Source organism: Somniosus microcephalus, chromosome 11 (genome assembly GCF_052327205.1).
Source record: "Somniosus microcephalus isolate GS21.2 chromosome 11, FLI_Smic_1.0, whole genome shotgun sequence".
NCBI classification, from domain to species: domain Eukaryota; kingdom Metazoa; phylum Chordata; class Chondrichthyes; order Squaliformes; family Somniosidae; genus Somniosus; species Somniosus microcephalus.
Window position 1 is genome coordinate 158,536,889 of NC_140997.1, and position 23,604 is coordinate 158,560,492.

Genomic DNA, 23,604 nt, shown 5'->3' on the forward strand with positions numbered 1-23,604 from the left:
GCTGAGATGCCTCAGCCATACCACATGGGAACTAATAATGAATCCGGGACTGGAACTCACTAAAGTTAACGTAAGCAAGAAAACAATATTAGAAAAAATAATGGCATTAAAGACTGACAAATTCCCAGGCCCTGATGGTTTCCACCCCAGGACTTTAAAGGAAGTAGGTGAAGAAATTGCAGATGCTTTAGCCATAATCTTCCAAAGCTTTCTCAATTCAGGAACTGTCCCTTTAGATTGGAAAATTACAAATGTAACTCCATTATTTAAGAAAGGTGAGAGAGAGAAACCAGGAAATTATAGACCTGTTCTTCCAACATCTGTTGTGGGGAAAATATTGGAATCTATAATTAAGGACAGAGTGACTGGGTACTTAAGGGAAATTTAAGCTGATTAGAGAGAGCCAACATAGATTTGTAATGGGTAGGTCATGTCTAATGAACACAATTGAATTTTCTGAGTAAGTAACTGAAATAAGACAGGGGAATGTCTTTGATGCAGTTTATATGAATTTCCAGAAGGCATTCGATAAGGTTTCCCATAAGAGACTGTTAGCTAAAATTAAAGTTCATGGAATTGAAGGTGAATTATTGACCTGGTTAGTAGATTGGTTAGGCGGTAGAAGACAAGAGAGTAGGGATAATGGGTATGTACTCTAATTGGAAGGAAGTGACTAGTGGTGTCCCACAAGGACCAGTGCTGGGGCCTCAACTATTTATTATATGTATTAATGACTTAGATAACACAATAGAGAGCCATGTATCCAAGTTTGCCAATGACATAAAGATCCAGTAGACAGGAGCATAAAATTACAAAGAGACACTGATAGATTAAGTGAGTGAGCAAAACTGTGGCAGGTGGATTTCAACACCGGTAAGTTTAAGGTCATCCATTTTGGACCAAGAGATGAAAGATCCGAGAATTTTTTAAATGGTGAAAAGCTAGCAACAGTGGAGGTCCAAAGAGATTTAGGGGTCCATGAACACAGATCACTAACAAGTAGTGAGGTACAAAAAATAATTTAAATGGCTAATGGAATGTTAATCTTTATATCTAGAGGGCTATAATATAAAGGGGAGGCATTTTTGCTACAGCTATACAAAGCCCTTGTTAGATCACATCTGGAGTACTGTGTACAGTTCTGGGCACTGCACCTTAGAAAGGGTATATTGGCCTTGGAAGGAATGCAGCACAAATTGGCCAGAATGGTACCAGGGCTCCAAGGGTCAGATTATGAGAAGAGACTACGTAAACTAGCCATTAATTCCCTGAAATATAGAAGGTTAAGGAGTGGTTTGATTGAGGCTTTTAGGATTTTGAAAGGAATTGATAGGGTAGGTAGAGAGAAACTTTTTCCACTGATGGGAGAGTCTAGGACAAGAGAACATAACCTTAAAATCAGAGCCAGGCCATTCTGGAGAGAAGTTGGGAAACACTTCTTCATCCAAAGGGTGGTAGAAATGTGGAACTCTCTCTCTCCCCCACATGAAGAACAGCTGAGATGCACATCTATCACATGAAGAACACCTGAGATGCTTCATCCACATCACATGGAGAACACCTGATGAAGTATTATACAGTACAACTGTTTTTTGCATTTCTTTTCTCCTATTCTGAAGACATTAATTCATCAGGCAAGCAGAATTTCATGAGTGACTGTGGTTCTCCAGTATCTCAACCATGTAACCATTCCTGTTGTATGAGCCCATCAAACAAGTCATAGTGTAGCAGCAACGTTCCCGCTAAGCTGCGCGGCCATGCAGTGATCTGGGGTTCTCGCACAGGCTGCTCACTGGTTTTTACATAGAAGAAACTGTGCATGCATGAAAATTTGATTGGGCCGTGCAGCCAGTTAAAGAGACTGTGTACGAAAAAAAAATTTGAGGGAACATTATATAGCGGTAGTTGTTTGACGAAAAATTTACATTTTGCAACAGAGATCACTAGAATGCAATCACGCGTGGAAACCCCAACTGAATTTTTCCCATTCCCAGCCCAGGGGTAATGAGACTGTTTGTTGTATCCCATCTCCTGTCCTGGCTAAGATAGAATCATAGAATGATATAGCACAGAAGGAGGCCATTCGGCCCATCATGCCTGTGCCGGCTTTTTGAAAGAGCGATCCAATTAGTCCCACTTCCCTGCTCTTTCCCCATAGCCCTGTAATTTTTTTTCCTCCAAGTATTTATCCAATTCCCTTTTGAAAGGGACTATTGAATCTGATTCCGCCACCCTTTCAGGCAGTGCATTCCAGATCACAACAACTTGCTGTGTAAAAGAATGTTTCCTCATATTGCCTCTGGTTCTTTTGACAATCACCTTAAATCTGCATCCTCTGGTTACCGACCCTCCTGCCACTGGAAACAGTTTCTCCTTATTTACTCTATTAAAACCTCTCATGATTTTGAACATTCCTATCAAATCCCCTCTTAACCTTCTCTGTTCTAAGAACAACCATGAGAGTGTTTCCAGTCTCTCCACATAACTGAAGTCCCTCATCCTTGGTACTATTCTAGTAAATCTCTTCTGCGCTCGCTCCAAGGCCTTGACATTCTTCCTAAAGTGTGGTGCCCAGAACTAGCCACAATACTTCAGCTGAGGCCTAACTAGTGTTTTTAAAGGTTTAGCGGAACTTCCTTCCTTTTGTACTCTATACCTCTATTAATAAAGCCAAGGATCCCAGATGTTTTTTTTAACAGCCTTCTCAATTTGTCCTGCCACCTTTAAAGATTTAGGTACGTACACCCCAGGTCTCTCTGTTCCAGCACCCCCTTTAAAATTGTACCATTTAGTTTATATGTCCTCTCCTCATACTTCCTACCAAAATGTATCACTTCACACTTCTCTGCATTAAATTTCATCTGCCATGTGTCTGCCCATTTCACCAGTCTATCTATGTCCTCCTGAAGTCTGTAGCCAACCAACTCAAAACAGACTGGCAATTGAACTTGGACCTTCTTTTCTATATGGCTTTTAATGCTACACTGGTGGGTAACTTTATTCAATAGGCCATCAAATAAGTACTTCAAATTTAAAAAAATTGCTCAAACACCAGCAAATTAAAACTCTTAAAAACAAGTAAATTAAAATGCTGCATTTTGTTTCCTGGATTTTCTTGGCCACTGTATAACTTTTATAGTCAATGTTATCATATCTTTGTTGATATTGTTCGGCAGCCTTATTGCTTTTATCTAAGTTAAAATAAGTACATGTATCTTCTCACTATAGTACTTTCCAGCAGAATGTAATTTGTTGCTCTCTAGTAGTTAAACCATAACAAAGGTACTTTCTGTAACGTATCCCTCACTGAAACACGCACTAATATAATGTGTTTATGGTTCCCTCACTAATATAGAAATGATATAAAGCATCTAACATGTCCTCACTATAAATTGGTTTCTGTACAATTATTTATGACTGTCATTAATATAGAATGCCTCTCTGCAATGTGCCTTCACTAAAAACATGTTGTTTCTGACTCTCTCACTGAGAAGAATTACATAAAACACCTCTCTGTAATGCAGCCCCCTCATTATAACATTTTATTATGACATCTTTAATGACTATCAGTAATGAAACTATATAACAAGCCTCATTCTAGAGCACGGCGTTTATTGGTCCCTAGACAGGATTGCATGGACAAATTCTAATGAATTTTGGATGGACTTACAAAATATCTGAAATGAAGATTACTAGATTTCTTAACATTCCTTGAATCTTTTCCCTTTTTATTTGTTTACCACATTAATTACAAAAGAACCATTTGGTGGTACTGTGCAGTGGAAATAGCTACATTTCTCAATCTGTAATGGAAAGCCATGATTACAGCATATTCCTATATGAATGGAAAATGGTGCTCTTTTATTCCTGTGGTAAAAGCATTTCCATAAGCTGAGGTGTTGTTTTTATTTTTTTTTAAATTTATTTTATTAAGATCCAAGCTACATTGCTCTGTTTATGTCTTACAGTGTTCACTATACTGCTGTCAATTTTACTGCAGTCTCTTCATTTTAGACAACAACTTGCATTTATATAGCTCCTGAATGTAGAAAAAGCATCTCATGCTGTTTCACAGAGGCATAAGGAAAAACTGAATGCCCAATCAAAAGAGGATATATTTTTTTAAATTGCATTTTTATAGCGCCTTTCACGGCCTCAGGATGTCCCAAAACACTTTGTCACCAATGAAGTACGTTTGAAGTATAGTCACTGTTGCAATGTAGGAAACAGAGCAACCAATTTGCACACAGCAAGCTCCCACAAGCAGCAATGTGATGATGATGGGTGGCCAAAGGCTTGGTTATTGAAGTGAGTTATAAGCCAGTCTTAAAGGAGGAGGAGGTTGGGAGAGGCAGACAGGTTTAGGTAGGGAATTCCAGAGCATGGGGCCCAGGGGCAAAGGGAAGGAGAATGTACAAGAAGCCAGAGTCAGAGGAACGGAGGGGGGTGGGGGGGGGGTGCGGGTGCAGGTTGTAGGATTGAATGAGTTTACAAAGAGGGACGGCTAAGGCCATGAAGGGTTTTTTAACACTCAGATGGGAATTTAAAATTGGAGGCCTTGGGGGAGCTGGAACCAATGTACCTCAGTGAAGACAAGGAGGATTTGTGAGTGGGATTTGGTGCAGGATAAAATATGACCAACAAAGTGTTAGATGAGCCGAAGTTTACAGTATGTGGAGGATGGGAGGTCAGCCAGGAGATCATTGGAATAGTTGGATCAGGAGGTGAGAAAGACATGGATGAAAGTTTCAGCAGCAGATGGGCTGAGGCAGGGAAACTGGTTAATGTTCCGGAAGAGGAAGTAGGCGGTCTTACTGGTGGAGGGAGAATACAACGCTGAAGCTGCACAGTCTGGTTCAGCCGGAGACATGGATAAGACATTTTTAGCAGGGTCTGAAGATGATGGCTTTGGTCTTCCCAACGTTTAGCTGGAGGAAATTGCGGCTCATCCAAAACTGGCCATCAGACAAGTAGTCAGACAACACAGAGGCCAATAACGTGCCTCATGTAAATACCTCCATGGACAAATAGAAGAACTTCACGAAGCACCCTTCAAGTTGCTTGGGCAAACCAAAATATAGCAAAGAACGCAAAGAATTTGTAAGGCATATTTGTTTTTGGTAAACTTGCTGTAGTATAAAATATTATGTGCAATGGTTAAGTCAATATGAATAGTGACAACTTTGTTTTTGATTAAAACATCAGACTTGAGGGTTGCAAAATCTTGTCCAAATGAAAATCCTCTAAGGCCAAGAACACCATTTTGATTGGACTTTACTCTTTAAAATCAATTCCTTCTCCTCCCTTCACTTTTAGTAAGGATTTTTTCCCTACTTTTTATATTTCCTCCTTCTATGCAATGTGCCAGTCCCTAAATGAAAGGATGGGCAGATGAGGCTGAGCTGATTGTGCTCCTCAATCACCCATGAGGAATCAGGACAGTTCCCATACCTTTTTCTCCTTCCCTCTGTGGAAGTGCCTCATCTGCAATCGATTTGAGATCAATAACTTGTCTTGTCAGGTCCGGGAGAGAAAAACTGCATCCCCTTACTCCATACAAATACATCAATGTACCGCACCATTGGGTAGCTAACTTTTCTTTGTTATGTTGACATTTTTTTCAAGGCTCACACATATATACTAATTGAAAACATTCAACAATGTGTGTATGTGTATAATTAATGCTGGTATTTTACAAACAATACAGTTACGAAGTAATACATAATCACAAAAAATACCTTTTGGGAATATAAGAAAAAGGATATGGTAACATTGAACATTAGTTTCCACTTTGTAGTTAGAGCCAAAATAGTATGAGCCATAAGGAGCCTCTGTTCAGATAATGGTAAAGTCTAATGGATCACTGCATATGGCTACAATGTCCAGTATAAAGATTGGCAAAGAAAGCAGGCCCATAACAGAATATATACATAGATGTGAAGAAGGCTAAATTCAATAGCCCCTGAAAGTGGACGCGGGGATCATGATGCGCAATGAACCCACGGCAGTTCAATGTGTTGCAGGCAGCATGCTAACTTCGTGCTGCCTGCTCATTTCAATGATTTAAACGTGCAGCCAATGCTATCCGCACTGTTGATTGGCTGCACTCATCAGCAGGGGCTGCAAAATCATGAGAGGCTAGTACCAGTTAAAGCTAGCCTGCACTGCTTAAAGCCAGCCTGCACTTCTTAAAGGGGAGGTGCATTATGGCTGGAGCAAGTGGTGGAAGTCGTTCTACAACTGATTCTGACCTGGGAAACACTCAATAATGGCACAACATAGGAGAGAGCGGGCTCCAAGGTTTTCCGACTCTGCATTGGAGGCCTTGGTGAAGGAGATGGAAAGGAGGAGAGATGTGCTGTATCCACAGGGTGCCAGGCGGCCCTCCAGACACATGCTCAGAAGGCACTGGGAGCAGATAGTCATGGCAGTCAATGCCAGGAGTCAAGCCCCGAGGACCTGGATGCAAAGCCACAAGAAGTTCAGTGATTTCACACGAGTGATCAAGGTCAGTGAATGCATCTTCAAATGCCATATCCTACCAACTTCACCACTAGCCTCAGCCACTGCTCAATGAACCATACCCCCATCACTCACCTAACAACAATCAGGACTCATACCTAACATTCATAGCTTCACCTCACCCTCATACACTTAGCACTGCTGCAAGCCGCACACCCGCATCTCACAGCTTGCACACACTGCCAGCTATGCAACCATGACAGCCACATCGCCCAAACAGATTGCACGATACTTCCCTCTCTCTTGCAGGACAAGGTGGTGCAAAACCAGAAGCAACAGGAGTTAACCAGCGGGGGACAGATGCGCCTGCATGTCCTTACCTCCATGGAGGAGACCGTGCTGGCCTTTATTGGAACAGCCATTGCTGAGACCATGGCCAGCGGTGGGTATGAAACCGTAGATGATGACTGTATCCTCATACCTAATCCTCCTTCTCACACCCCAAATTCCTCTCATCCCACAAGCTCTTCTGGTTTCCAAGCTGCACATGGTGTAAGCATGTACTTCTTGCTTTCTCCCACTCCCCTCACCACAACTTTAGCCTTGTGCCTTTTTTCTTTCAGACACTCAAGAACTGCAACCTGGCCAGGCAGTAGAGGAAGAGCAATAAGACAGTGATGATGAAGAAACACCATCATTCGATTTTAGACTCAGCCACCAACTCAGATACTGGCACTGCGCGTAAATTAGAGCAGTGGTTCTCAAATTGGGGTGCGTGGACCCCGGGGTTCCGGGAGACTTCTGGGGGTATGCGGAACATTGACCAATTAATCATTGGAGAAGATCTCTGAAAAATTGCAGACTGTAAAAATGAAACAGTGAGGATTGGGGAAGAGGCGGGACCAGAGTGTTCACGTTCGGGTTCCTTCTAATGACCTCACTGGTGTTTGTGGGAGGAGAGCAGTAGTTGGCTGGCTGGTAATGCGGTGACTAAAAAATAGAAAAGTTTCATTGGGAGTCGGTAAGTTTTGAAGTATAACCAAGGGCGAGTTGCCATCGTTTACCGCGAGTCTGCTGCTGGCTTTGTGCGCTCTGCTGGAAGGTTTTTGTTCGTTGCGTGAACCTTTCCTGAACCAGCTGCATGGGATAATCTTGGATCATTTATGTCGGCGAGTTGAAATCACGGCTGAGCCAAAATCCCGTTACCACAGCAGCACTGATTTATGTGCCGAAAAAGTTGCGCGGTGGAGTGAGCGAGGCTGTTGGAGACCCAGGGGCATGTCATGTTACCTGGCTGTTGTTCTTTTGGGGGGAGGGGAGAGGATAGTTTGGGTTCGCGCATCATTGGCTGGAGATGGCCGGGTGCATACTGGCTGAGAGCTGGAAATGCAAGGACCTTTTCCTGACCCGCTGGGAAAGTCCTGACTGCGAAAAGAACAAGTTGTTTGAAGTGGATGTCAGCGGATGAGTTTGAAGCAGACGATCCCAATCACTCAAGCAGCTGTATGTTTTGGGAGTATTTGTTTCATCAAGTTCTTTTAATTTCACTTCTTTAGCTCTTTAACGTTGAATTAAATTGAGGCTTTTGCTAATTTCAAATTATATTTAAAAAAAAGGTTTGTAATTAAAATTCGCAGATGAGCAGTAGTTTTTAGGACGGTACTTAAAATTAATGTAACAAGTAGGAAAGTGAACAGCAGGCGCATCTTTAAATAAATTGTCAAACGTCACACCAAGGATACACAGACTCTGCAGTGAGAAGATGGCACACCTATCTCCCGGATATCTGTAAGTAAATACCTGTTTTCTTAAAAGCATTATTAAAACACTCTCTACATGTAGCACTTTCATATTATGAGTATTATATATAGTTTAATAATTTAGATGGGGGGGGGATCCAAGATTACTAATCGATTTTAAAAGGAGTCTTACAACCAAAAAAGTTTGAGAACCATTGATTTAGATGATAGCATAGAGGCGGAATCTGCACGTGGCGAGACAGTGTGCGCGAGTGGCCTGTAGCCAGGGCAGGGGGAAAGGGTAGCGCAGGTGCCAGCTCGTCGTAGGGTGAGGTCGCATACAAATTCTGCTGCAGAGGACTCAGATGAGCACTTCGATTTGACAGCCTACAGAAGGCAGCTGGTGGATATGCACAATGAAATGCTTGGTGCATTGGGAAGCCTGCCAGAAAGCCTGTGTGCAATGTCAAGGAGCATGGAGGAGTCCGGCATCAACTTGGCACAGGGCTTTGCACAGAGCTTAGAGCCCATCCTTTCCAGCATGAAAGTGGTGGCCAACTCCATTAGCACACTTGTGGACCCAACCATGAGGCAGTGTCTGATGGCCGATGTCTTAGCTTCCATTGCAGCACAAGCAGCGGCCACCCAATGTCTGAGTGCTGCTCAGACTGCTACCATCATGGCTCTGGATTCCAGTATTCAAAGGGGCTTGCAGAGTGTCACAGCAGTCCAGTAATCTGTCCTCCAACAGATTATTAGAATTCCTGAGGCGCGTCCCAGGGGAGAGGCAGTGGCTCCGTGGAGCACGGGCCTGTCAGCCAGACAGCCCAGACTGCTACCGCCCATGCCGAGATGGTGCAGTCCACAGCCGGACCTTCTAGGCCCAGAGCTGCTCGAGGTAGTCCTCCAAGGCCATCTGCAGTCTCCCCCACTGAAAGTCTGGAGCCTTCCACCAGCCATGCTGCAACCACTGAGGTAGCACTGTGTTGGAGCACTAGGACAGGCAAAGGCGCACAGAGGACAGGCACTAAGGGAAAGCACAAGGGTGATTATTTTACGTTTGTATGCAATATGGCATGATTTCATTTATAAATTTGGTTTGGAATGTTGTTTTTGTGGTGGCTTTTATATTTGCATTGTGACCAAGTGGATGCTGTGGTGGTCAGTGACAGAGAGAAGGTAATGTGTGGGACTGTTGGTGAATGGGGAATTGGGGATTTGTTTACTGGTATTGCACTCGGATGAGTTCTTCAGGGCAGCAAGGGACTGTCTAGGTTGCCTCCTCCATCTGCTCCTGAGCTGCTCGCTGTATAGCTGGTGGCAAGGGCTGTGCCCTCCTGATGGTGAGGTAGTGCAGCATGCAGCAGACCACCACGAATCTTGATACCTGCTCTGCCATGTACTGCAGGGCTCCTCCAGAGCAGTCCAGGCAGCGGAAGCATTGTTTCTGCATGCCAATGGTCTGCTTTATCACATTTTGTGTGGCAGCATGGCTTTCATTGTATGCATGCTGCCCACATGTGCTGAACTTCGTCCTCAGCCTCTTACACTATTCCTATGAAGCTCAACGTAAGCTCGAGGAATAGCACCTCATCTTTCGATTAGGCACTTTACAGTCTTCTGGACTCAACATCGAGTTCAACAATTTCAGACCATAACCTCTGACCCTATTTTGTTTTTCACATGGCAGTTGTTGATCATCCTGCCATTGCCATTTACACTTCATCTAGAATCATCTCTCGTTTCTTAGCCTGTCCCATTACCATCTCCTTTTGCCTTGCACCATCATCCCTTTTGTCTTTTAATCTCTCCTGCCTTCCATCCCATCACAGAACTTCCCTTTTGTTCTTTCCTCTCCTCCTCTCTCCCTGCCCCTACACTTGCTTAAAAACATTTTACATCTCCAACTTTTTCCAGTTCTGACAAAGGGTCATCGACCTGAAATGTTAACTCTGTTTCTCTCTCTACAGATGCTGTCTGACCTGCTGAGTATTTCCAGCATTTTCTGTTTTCAGCTCATATAATGGCAGCTCTCATAAGAAGTAAAGCAGGAAAATGAAAATGGTTTAAAAAAAAGCAAATAATGGTACTCGACAGTACTACAGACAGTAACCAAATCCAGGCTTACAATTCCAATGGCCTAATTCCTTGCCAATCACTCCTTATATAAAGGCACTCCCAATGACTAAAGAGTGTGGAACTGAGTCTTACACACCAGGAAGATTCAAAATTCTATCTCATGTTCTGTTAAGTTAGCTGATCTCTGCCAGAGTCAGTTATAAGGCCTCAGTGGCCTTGTGCAAGGGAGAGGGGGGCTGGGGCAGAATGTGTATATAAACAGAAAGTGTGCAGGTGTGGATCTTGGTGGAAGACATGACCTACCTCAGCTGTGATGTCTCCTACAGTTGAATAATCCTGATGACACTCACTGTCTAGATACAGGGAGAGTGGCCACTGGAGAGTTGTCAGCACCTATAATGCAAAGCTTATTACAGAGCTTTTAATACTCAGTGTAATAAGTGCAAATGATTCCTGCCAAATTTGGCTTGAACGAGCGAGATATTTTAGCAAACTAATCATTTGTTTTTCTTCATTGCTTTGATACACTGAGTGCCAGCAGGCTTAATGTATTCTATGGTCAGTAGTGCAAGATTCACAAGCTGATTATCTTTCCTTACTTTTCACAGAAATCCTGATTCAAGCAGAATACTTTCTGTATTTGTCAGGGTTTAACTGTGTTTGATGATTTTACCCGTACGATCTAAATCTTTTTCTAAAGCCCATCATTAGAAAGTACTGTGGCATAGTGGTTAGCACTGTTGCCTCACAGCGCCAGGGTCCCGGGTTCAAATCTGGCCTTGGGCGACTGTCTGTGTGGAGTTTGCACATTCTCCCCGTGTTTGCGTGGGTTTCCTCCGGGTGCTCCGGTTTCCTCCCACAGTCCAAAGATGTGCGGGTTAGGTTGATTTGGCTATGATAAATTGACCCTTAGTGTTAGGGGATTAAATACGTGGGGTTACGGGGATAGGGTGGGATATGTGTCGGTGCAGGCTCGATGGGCCGAAATGGCCTCTATCTGCACTGTGGGGATTCTGTGTGTCTGTGTCTGATATTAACTCCAAATGTAATATCATCCTTAGGGATCCCCATAATTTCTTAACAAATATGCTTAATCAACATGAAGTAATTATGCATGTCACTGATTTGTACAGCGATGTGGAAGTTCTGTGGAATAGATAACAAATTGTTCAGATGGATTGAAAATTGGCTTAGCAATGGAGATTGGTGATATATGGAAAATGGTCTGTCTTGAGTGCGATAACTAGTGTGTTACACAGAGATCTGTTCTATGGCCCCTGCTGTTGGAACAATGTACTGTATCTGTATTTAATCAGCTGAATACACAAAGCCACGAGAACTGGAACAAGGCTGAGTATCTTGAGGAATTTATATAGATGAGCTGAAATATGGAAGGTGGAAGGTGGATATTACTGTGGATAAATGCATAGTATAAATGCATGTTGGAATAGGTAACATTTATAAAATGAATGGGTCCCATTTTAAGATAGACAAAGCTCAATAGCCCAGGGATATATCAGGTACTTCTCCTTAAAGGAACAACATTATTAAATAACATGAAAGAGTTAAGGGGAAAAATTCGTGTTCGCCAGCAAAGTTGCCGGTGCAGTTAACAGCCACTGGAAATGGCCGCAACACTAACCGAGTGAAATTGGTCTGGAGGGCATAGAGACAGTGGCGCAGTGCTCACCTTCCGTGCAACACCATCCTGGTGGCGTTGCTGGAGGGATCCGGGACGAAGTTTCTGTCCAGGTGCGGTGTTGCAGCTTCCCACAGCCTCTGTGAGCGAAGCTGTGGAGCTGGCAAGGAATTGTGGGTAATAAAGAGGTCTGAGATTTAAAGGGGCCATGCACACTGAAGCAATACAAAATAAAATGCAGTGAATCAATACATTTTTCAGCCCTTTCTGCCTTTTAAAAAGTATTCAATATTTAAAAGAAGTTCCAAATGTGAATATTCAGCTGTTAAAGCTGTATTACCTTCCTAACCTCAACAAATGGGAAAACTGCCTCAGCACTAACACATATGGCTCAGCAAGCCAGGGAAGGGGCACGGAGGTCTCACACGCAGCACTCCAGCTTTGTGCAGGGAGTTAACACTGCAAGAGTGGCCCTCTACCCACAGGGGCCAGGAGGCCCTCCAGAAAGAACGATGTGGGAGTACATCACTAAGGCCATCACTGCCAGCAGAGTCGCCCCCAGCACCTGGCTCCAGTGCCCAAAGAAGCTTCATAACTTCAGACCACTGGTCAAGGTCAGTGAATGCATCTTCAAAAGCTGTCTCCTACCAACTGCACAACTAGCCTCACACACTGCTCAATGCACAACCCCCAATCACTCGCCTATCAACAGTCTGCATGCCGACTGATGACACGCCATCATTTTTTCCCCCAGTGTGCTGCTAGCCACCAGCAGCGCAAATGGGGAGAGCAATATGGTGGCCGCCGCTCTTTCGCCAGCTGGTGGCAGGTCCCGCAGCAGCTGCCATTTTAATGGCAGTCAACACATGAATTTCTAGCCCTCTGACTTTAAGATGGACCAGTGAGATTAAAGGTAGTTACTTAGACTGGCAGAAAGTGAGAAGTGGTGTTCCACAGGGATCAGTGCTGGGACCACTGTTGTTGAGTATTTACATAAACAATTTGGAGTCGAGAATAGGAAGTAGAATTTCAAAATTTGCAGATGGCAGGGCAGGGGATTATGGTTAAGACGAGGAATACTGAAACATACAAGACGTTAATAAACTTGCAGAATGGGCATGTAATTGGCAAATGAATTTCAATATAGATAAGTGTGAGGTGATGCATTTTAGTAGGAAGCCACACACTCCTTTGAAAATAAGAGTGTAAATGGGATAGAGGGGCAAAGGGTTCTCGAGGTACAGATTCACAAATCATTAAAAACAGCATCGTAGGTTAACATAGAAACATAGAAGACAGGAGCAGGAGTACGCCAATTGGCCCCTCGAGCTTGTTCCGCCATTTAATGAGATCATGGCTGATCATCCAAATTCAGTACCCTGTCCCTGCCTTCTCCCCATATCCCTTGATCCCTTTAGCCTTAAGAAATCTTTCTAACTCCTTCTTGAATATATTTAGCCTTAAGAAATCTTTCTAACTCCTTCTTGAATATATTTAATCAGTTGGCCTCAACTGCCTTCTGTGGTAGAGAATTCCACAGGTTCACCACTCTCAGGGTGAAGAAATTCCTTCTCATCTCAGTCCTAAATGGCTTACCCCTTATCCTTAGACTGTGACCCCTGGTTCTGGACTCCCCCGCCATCGGGAACATCCTTCCTGCATCTAGTCTGTCTAGTCCTGATAGAATTTTCTAAGTTTCAATGAGATCCCCTCTCATTCTTCTAAACTCTAGCAAATATAAGCCTAATCGACTCAATCTCTCTTCATACGTCATTCGTGCCATCCCAGGTATCAGTCTGGTGAATCTTCGCTGCACTCCCTCCATGGTAAGAACATCCTTCCTCAGATAAGGTGACCAAAACTGCACACAATACTCAAGGTGTGGTCTCACCAAGGCCCTGTACAACTGCAGCAAGACATCCTTGCTCCTGTACTCGAATCCTCTCGCTATGAAGGCCAACATACCATTTGCCTTCTTAACCGCCTGCTGCACCTGCATGCTTACCTTCAGCGACTGGTGCACAAGGACACCCAGATCTCGTTGCACTTCCTCTTTTCCAAATCTATTGCCATTCAGATAATAATCTGTCTTCCTGTTTTTGCCACCAAAGTGGATAACCTCGCATTTATCCACATTATACTGCATCTGCCATATCACCCAACCTGTCCAAATCATACTGGAGTTTCTCTGCATCCTCCTCACAGCACACACGCCCACCCAGCTTTGTGGCATCTGCAAACTTGGAGATATTACATCTAGTTCCCTCGTCTAGATCATTTATACTGTGAATAGCTGGGGTCCCAGGACCGATCCCTGTGGTACCCCACTAGTCACTGCCTGCCACTCGGAAAAAGACCCGTTTATTCCAACTCTTTGCTTCCTGTCTGCCAACCAGCTCTCTATCCAAGTCAGTACCTTACCCCCAATCCCATGTGCTTTAACTTTGCACGCTAATCTCTTATGCGGGACCTTCTGAAAGTCCAAATACACCACATCCACTGGTTCTCCCTTATCTATTCTGCCAGTTACATCCTCAAAAAATCCCAGTGGATTAGTCAAGCATGATTTACCTTTTGTAAATCCATGTTGACTTTGTCCCATCCTGTCACTGTTTTCCAAGTGCTCTGCTATTACATCTTTTATAATGGACTCTAGCATTTTCCCCACTACCAATGTCAGGCTTACCAGTCTATAATTCCCCGTTTTCTCTCTACCACCTTTTTTAAATAACGGGGTTACATTAGCTACCCTCTAATCCATGGGAACTATTCCAGAGTCTATTGAAGATGACCAGCAATGCATCTACTATTTCTAGGGCCACTTCCTTAAGTACCCTAGGATGTAGATTAACAGGCCCTGGGGATTTATCGGGCTTCAATCCCGTCAATTTCCCAAACACCATTTCCCTACAAATACTGATTTCATTGAATTCCTCCCTCTCACTAGACCCTATGTTCCCCAACATCTCTGGAAGGTTATTTGTGTCCTTTGTGAAGACAGAACCAAAGGATGTATTAATTAGTCAGCCATTTCTTTGTTCCCCATTATAGATACCCCTGATTCTGACTGCAAGGGACCTACGCTTGACTTCACCAATCTTCTTCTCTTCACATATCTATAGAAGCTTTTACAGTCAGTTTTTATGTTCCCTGCAAGCTTATTCTCATATTCTATTTCCCCCCTCTTAATTAATCCCTTTGTCCTCCTTTGCTGAATCCTAAACTGCTCCCAATCCTCAGGTTTGCTGCTTTTTCTAGCCAATTTATATGTCCTCTCCTTGGATCTTATGCTATCCCTAATTTCCCTCGTTGGCCACGGTTGAGTCACTGACTTTGTTTTATTTTTATGCCAAACAGGGATGAACAAATTCTGTAGTTGATCCATGCGATCTTTAAATGTTTGCCATTGCCTATCCACCGTCAACCCTTTAAGTAACATTCCCCAATCCATCCTAGCCAACTCGCACCTCATACCATCGTAGTTTCCTTTATTTAAATTCAGGACCCTAGTTTCTGAGTCAACAACTTCACTCTCCATCTTAATGAAGAATTCTATCATATTATGATTGCTCCTCTCCAAGGGGCCTCACACAACAACATTGCTAATTAATCCTTTCTCATTCCATAATGCCCAGTCTAAGATGGCCTGATCTCTAGTTGGTTCCTTGACATATTGGTCCAGGAAACCATCCCGTATACACTCCAGGAATTCCTCCTCCACAGTATTGTTACTAATTTGGTTAGCCCAATCTATATGTAGATTAAAGTCACCCATGATAACTGCTGTGCCCTTATTGCACGCGTCTCTAATTTCCCATTTAATGCCATCCCCAACCTCAGCATTACTGTTTGGGGGTCTGTATACAACTCCCACCAACGTTTTCTGCCCCTTGGTATTTCTCAGCTCTACCCATACAGATTCCACATCATCAGAGCTAATATCCTTCCTTACTATTGTGTTAATCTCCTCTTTAACCAGCAATGCTAACCCACCTCCTTTTCCTTTTTGACTGTCCTTCCTGAATATTGAATACCCCTGGATGTTGAATTCCCAGCCTTGGTCACCCTGGAGCCATGTCTCCGTAATTCCAATTACATCATATCCGTTTACAGCGATTTGCGCAACTAATTCATCCACTTTATTACGAATGCTCCTCGCATTAAAACACAAAGCCTTCAGGCTTGTTTTTTTAACACTCTTAGTCCTGTTAGAATTATTATTTACTGTAGCCCTGTTCGATTTACACCCTTGATTTCTCTGCCTTCCACTATTACTTTTCTCCTTCCTGTCTTTTGTTTCTATCCTTGATTCCCTTTCCTCTGTCTCCCTGCACAGGTTCCCAACCCCCTGCCATTTTAGTTTAAACCCTCACCACCCTCCTTAACAAAGCCATAAAAAATGCAAATGACGCACTGGGGTTCATTTCTAGAGGAATAGAATTGAAAAGCAGAGAAGTTATGTTAAACTTATATAGAACCTTGGTTAGACTACACTTAGAGTACTGTGAACAGTTCTGGTCTCCAAATTATAAATTGGATATAGAGGCACTGGAGAAGGTGCAAAAAAGATTTACAAGGATTGTTATAAATCTCATCATTCATCAAGAAACTACTCATGAAATAATGCTGGACGGCCAGCTGGTGGCGCTGTCCAAGGAGTATAAATACTTGGGCGTCGGCCTCAGCTTGCCAGGGACATTTTGTAAGACAAGGAACTAGTGAAGTAAAACTAGACCTCCATGTTCTGAAACAAGTTGATTAAAGCCTTGCTTTATGCTCAAACCAAGTGCGTAGTGAGTTTTATTACGTCAATTTAATCAACTTGATATCGACTCCACGCTTTGGGTGATTTCGGGAACAGCCAGCTACAACTCGAACCGTAGAAGGGAACTCAGACAAGTAATTGATCCATTATGGAGAAACTATTCAGACCTGTCCGTCTCGACCTGGATCCGAATTCACTTACAGCTGCTAAGGTATGGAAACACTGGGATCGTACTTTCAGCAACTTCCTCAGGGTGTGTGGTGAGAATGTTCCTGATAAAATTAGAAATACTTGCTAATTATGTATCCCCTCATGTGTTTGATTATATCGAAGACTGTGTAGACTATGATGCCGCTATCCAAATACTACAGCAGCTATATGTCAAGTCCCCAAATGACATTTTTGCTCGGCATCTACTGGCCACAACTCGACAACAACCCGGGGAATCACTTGACGAATTCCTTCAGAAACTTTGCAGGCTCAGCAAGGATTGTAATCTTAAAGCTGTTACAGCTGAGCAGTACCAGGAGGAGTTAATTCATGATTCCTTTATTAATGGGATTGCGTCTCCCTTCATGCGTCAGTGTCTGTTGGAGAATAAAACCCTCAAGTTACAGGCTGCCTATGACCAGGCAGGTTCTCTGGACTTAGCAAAGAGGAATGCAGATACCTATCTTTCACCACGTGCACAGGCTACTGCTATCACTTTGTGACTCCTTCGATAGGCCTCGGGCGGAAGCCCTCATGGATGACGACTCCAACCTGGCTGATGACAACCCTACCCTAGAAACCTACACTGATGATGACCCCGCCCTAGCGGCATCTTGGCAATCTGGAAGGAAGTGTTTCTTATGTGGAGGTGCGTTCCATTATCGGAAATTTTGTCCTGCTCATAACGCAACCTGCAATCATTGCAGCAAGAAAGGTCACTTTTCCAAGGTATGCCAGTCAAGAGCCGCTGTTAGTAAGAAAGGCCACTTTTCTAAGGTATACCGGTCGAGAGCTCCTGTTAGTTTTGCAGCTATCATCTATAAAACTGCTCCTCCCCCAAGAGCCACTACTAAGGTTACAGCTGCAATCTATAAAACTGCTCCTCCCCCAAAAACCACTACTAAGGTTACAGCTGTCAAGGGTAAAACTGCCACTCCTCCCATCACGGCTGTTTTTCCCCAAAGTCTGTCCCATGCAGCCACAAAGGTTTCAGTAAATGGACACATTTTGAGTGCACTAATCGACTCATGCAGCTCTGACAGCTTCATTAGTGAGCGGGCTGTCAGCAAGTTAAAATTGCAAATTTACCCCTCGGACAGGGAAATTGCAATGGCTCTGATGACACTGACTACCAATTCTTCCGGCTTTTGTCTTGTTGACCTTATTCTCAATGGCTGCACTTAGTTCTCCACCTGGCTTGGGATGCTCAAGAACCTATGCAGTGATGTGCTCCTGGGACAGGATTTCCAGAAACAACACAAAAGACTCACTTTCGAGTTTGGAGGGTCAAAGCCGGAGCTTACTATTTCCAAAGTACCGTTTTGTGCGCTTTCGGCAACTTCGCTCGACGAGCCCTCCTTGTTTGACAATCTTTCCCCCCGATGTAAGCCCATTGTCACTAAATCACGACGTTTCAGCCAAGATGATCGATCCTTTATCGAGGCAGAAATCTCTCGCCTTCTAGCTGGCCGTATCATTGAGCCATGTTCATCTTCCTGGCGGGCTCAAGTCGTCGTTGTCAAAAATCCTCTGAAGCAACACAAGAAACGTCTTTGCATCGATTACTGACGAACTATTAACCAGTATACCGACCTGGATGCCTACCCACTACCACGCATCGATGGCATGGTCAATAACCTTGCTAACTACAAGGTATTTTCAACCTTTGATTTAAAGAGCGCATATCATCAAGTACCGTTAAAGGACTCTGACAAAAAGTATACGACCTTTGAGGCCAATGGTCGGCTTTACCAGTTTTGTCGCCTACCATTTGAGGTCACCAATGGGGTGGCCGTCTTTCAACGGGCAATGGATAGCCTAGTCAAACAGGAGAACTTAATGGACACTTTTCCCTGTCTGGATAATATCACCATTGCTGGTCATGACCAGAAGGAGCATGATGCCAACCTCCAGAAATGTTTTAACGTTCTCCGTCGTCGCAACTTAACCTTAAATGAGTCCAAATCTGTGAAATCAGTACCATCAGTCAACATCCTTGGCTACTGGGTGGGCAACGGTGTCATCAAACCAGATCCGGAGCGACTTCGTCTGCTTCAGGAGCTCCCTCCCACTATGAATTTCGGCTCTCTTCGTCTCGGCATGTTCGCCTATTATGCGAAATGGATACCCCACTTCTCCGACAAGATCCAGCCCCTGCTTCACACAAAGTCATTTTCATAAGAGGCAACGGCTATTTCAGCTTTCAACCTCCAAGCGTCAACTGGAAAAAGCCACGCTTCATTCCATTAATGAAAATCTTCCTTTCATGGTTGAGTGCGATGCATCGGATGTGGCAATCTCTGCTACCTTGAATCAAGGTGGTCGACCCGTTGCATTTCTGTCCAGAACTTTGCAGGGTAGCGAGCTCCATTATCATCCTGTCGAGAAGGAGGCTACGGCCTCAATTTAAATAAAGGAAACTACGATGGTCTGAGGAGCGAGTTGGGTAGGATTGATTGGGGAATGGCACTCAAAGGGTTGACGGTGGATAGGCAATGGCAAACATTCAAAGACCGAATGGATGAGCTACAGAATTTGTTCATCCCAGTTTGGCATAAAAATAAAACAAAAAAGGTGACTCAACCGTGGCTAACAAGGGAAATTAGGGATAGCATAAGATCCAAGGAGAGGACATATAAATTGGCCAGAAAAAGCAATAATCCTGAGGATTGGGAACAGTTTAGGATTCAACAAAGGAGGGCAAAGGGATGAATTAAGAAAGGGAAAATAGAATATGAGAGTAAGCTAGCAGGGAACATAAAAACTGACTGTAAAAGCTTTTATAGATATGTGAAGAGAAAAAGATTGGTGAAGTCAAGCGTAGGTCCCTTGCAGTCAGAATCAAGGGAATTTATAATGGGAAACAAAGAAATGGCAGACCAACTAAATTCATACTTTGGTTCTGTCTTCACAAAGGAGGACACAAATAACCTCCCAGAGATGCCGGGGAACATAGGGTCTGATGAAAGGGTGGAACTGAAAGAAATCAGTATTTGTAGGGAAATGGTGTTAGGAAAGTTGATGGGACTGAAGGCTGATAAATCCCCAGGGCCTGATAATCTACATCCCAGGGTACTTAAGGAAGTGGCCCTAGAAATAGTAGATGCATTGCTGGTCATCTTCCAGAACTCGATAGACTCTGGAATAGTACCCATGGATTGGATGGTAGCTAATGTTACACCACTATTCAAAAAAGGTGGTAGAGAAAAAGCGGGGAATTATAGACCGGTAAGCCTGACATCGGTAGTGGGGAAAATGCTAGAGTCTATTATAAAAGATGTAATAGCAGAGCACTTGGAAAGCAGTGACAGGATCGGACAAAGTCAACATGGATTTACAAAACGTAAATCATGCTTGACTAATCTACTGGGATTTTTTGAGGATGTAACTGGTAAAATAGATAAGGGAGAACCAGTGGATGTGGTGTATTTGGACTTTCAGAAGGCTTTCGATAAGGTCCCACATAAGAGATTAGCGTGCAAAATTAAGGCACATGGGATTGGGGGCAAGGTATTGACTTGGATAGAGAACTGGTTGGCGGACAGAAAGCAGAGAGTTGGAATAAATGGGTCGTTTTCCGAGTGGCAGGCAGTGACTAGTGGGGTACCGCAAGGATCGGTCCTAGGACCCCAGCTGTTCACAATATATATTAATGATCTGGACGAGGGAATTGGATGTAATATCTCCAAATTTGCAAACAACACAAAGCTGGGTGGGAGGGTAAGCTGTGAGGAGGATGTCGTGAAACTCCAGTACGATTTGGACAGGTTGGGTGATTGGGCAGAAACATGGCAAATGCACTATAATGTGGAAAAATGTGAGGTTATCCACTTTGGTGGCAAAAACAGGAAGGCAGATTATTATTTGAATGGCAATAGATTGGGAGAAGGGGAAGTGCAAAGAGACCTGGGTGTTATTGTGCACCAGTCGCTGAAGGGAAGCATGCAGGTGCAGCAGGCGGTTAAGAAGGCAAATGGTATGTTGGCCTTCGTAGCAAGAGGGTTCGGGTACAGGAACAAGGATGTCTTGCTTCAGTTGTACAGGGCCTTGGTGAGACCACACCTTGAGTATTATGTGCAGTTTTGGTCGCCTTACCTGAGGAAGGACGTTCTTGCCATGGAAGGAGTGCAGCAAAGATTCACCAGGCTGATACCTGGGATGGCAAGAATGACGTATGAGGAGAGATTGTGTCGATTGGGCTTATACTCACTGGAGTTTAGAAGATTGAGAGGGGATCTCATCGAAACCTATAAAATTCTGTCAGGCCTGGACAGACTAGATGCAGGAAGGATGTTTATGATGGCCGGGGAGTCCAGAACCAGGGGTCATAGTCTAAGGATAAGGGGTAAGCCATTTAGGACTGAAATAAGGAGGAATTTCTTCACCCAGAGAGTGGTGAACCTGTGGAATTCTCTGCCACAGAGGGCGGTGGAGGCCAGTTCATTAAATATATTCAAGAAAGAATTGGATATATTTCTTAAGGCTAAAGGGATCAAGGGATATGGGGAGAAGGCAGGGACAGGGTACTGAATTTGGATGATCAGCCATGATCTCATTGAATGGCGGAGCGGGCTTGAAGGGCCGAATGGCCTACTCCTGCTCCTATCTTCTATGTTTCTATCATCAAAGCGGTACGTAAATGGAGTCATTTTCTCACTCGTCACCATTTCACACTTATAACCGATCAGCGCTCCATGGCCTTTATGCTGGATAACCGGAAACGCACTAAGATCAAGAATAACAAAATACAACTCTGGAGGATGGAATTGGCCGTCTTTGGATACACCATACATTATCGACCCGGCAAAGAGAATGTGGCCCCGGATACCCTCACGCGGGTATTCTGCTCTTCTATGTCAACTTCGACTCTGGCGGATCTTCATACTGACTCATGCCATCCTGGCGTTACCCGTATGTTGCACTTTGTGCGATCTAAAAATCTCCCATTTTCTACGGAAGATGCGAAAAGAACACGCTCCTCCTGTAGAATTTGTGCGGAATTAAAACCGCAATTCTTCCGTCCATCGGATGGCTCGCTCATACACGCTATGCAGCGACTCAGCATTGACTTTAAAGGGCCATTGCCTTCCTCAACGCGAAACACCTACTTACTGACTATGGTGGACGAATATTCACGTTTTCCCTTTGCTTTCCCCTGTCCCAATATGCTTACTTCCACAGTGATCAAATGCCTTGATCAAGCCTTTTCCCTTTGCAGTATGACCAATTTTATCCACTCTGATCGGGGTCCCTCCTTCATGTCAAGCGAACTCAAAAGTTATCTCTCCCAACGGTGAATCGCCACAAGGAAAACACCGTACCATCCCATCGGTAACGGACAGGTTGAGAGATACAACGCTATCATTTGGAACGCTGTTCATCTTGCGCTGAGGTGATGCAACCTACCAGACCAGCAGTGGGAAACTATGCTCCCTGGCGTGTTGCATTCCATCAGGTCTCTCCTTTCTACGTCTACCAATGTCACACCTCACGAGCGATTCTTCAGCTTCCAGCGTCGCTCCACCCATGGGACGTCTCTACCGTCATGGTTGGCAGCTGCCGGCCCCGTGCTGCCCCGAAGATTCATCCGATCATCGAAAAACGATCCTCTCGTCGACGAGGTAGAACTCACGGATGTCAACCCCACGTACGCGCACGTGCGGTACCCTGATGGCCAGGAGTCCACCGTTTCACTCCGGGACCTGGCTCCCTGTCCGGCCGGTTCCACAAACCCAACCGATAGAGGGACCCACGGGGATGATGCCGACACTCTGCGCTCCCTTGAAGATGACACCCTACCTGGGACATCGAGAGATCTACCGGCTGCCCCACCGGATCCACTCGGGGAGCCGAGCGCTCCCCATGGGATGGCCACCCGAGGCCAGGACGCTGGTCAATCCCCAGCTATCCAACAGGATGAAGCCAGTTCTGCGCCTGTGGGGACCCGCACCCGGAGTCACGATCTCCCCAGCCTCCCTCGGGTTGATCAGGGCAACACGGGCCCTGTCGATCCACCGGTACGGATCAAGCGGCCCAGGGACCAAGACACGGTCCGGGGAGACGTGCCTTCTAGCCATAAACAAAAATCTAAAAGACTGCGGCTATTTGTGGTCCGCCTAATCCGCTAAGAGGAAGTCGTCGGACTTCCAAATCTTTTAGGCAGGAAGAATGTTATAAATCTCATCATTCATCAAGAAACTACTCGTGAAATAATGCTGGACGGCCAGCTGGTGGCGCCGTCCAAGGAGTATAAATACTCGGGCGTCGGCCCCAGCTTGCCAGGGACATTTTGTAAGACAAGGAACTAATGAAGTGAAACTAGACCTTCATGTTCTGAAACAAGTTGATTAAAGCCTTGCTTTATGCTCAAACCAAGTGCATAGTGAGTTTTATTATGTCAAGGATGATACCAGGACTGAGAGATTCTAACTATCAAGGAAGACTAAACAGGCTGGGGCTCTTTTCTCTAGCAAGGAGAAGGGTGACCTGGTAGAGCTCCTGCAGTCCCCAAGCTTGCCTCTGGTGGGTCAGTGAAACAACGAGCGAGCTATAGCAAAACTATGTACAGTGATCCAACTGCACCAATACTACAAAGGCTTGGCTGTCTGCCCCCTCTCAACCAAGACTAACATGGTAGGGGAAGAAATTATTTATTTCCAAAGAAAAAGGTTGCTTGAGTTTGTTTTGAAGGAAATGGCACCAAAATTATA

At 44.4% G+C, this 23,604-nt stretch overlaps 1 protein-coding gene across 1 annotated transcript in view; it reads right to left on the reverse strand.

Moving 5' to 3' along the window:
* LOC147110961 (protein bassoon-like) overlaps positions 1-23,604 on the reverse strand; it is a gene marked incomplete at its 5' end in the record, with an annotated part of 318,704 nt that overhangs the window by 242,522 nt on the left and 52,578 nt on the right. The gene's annotated exons all lie outside the window — the stretch shown is intronic.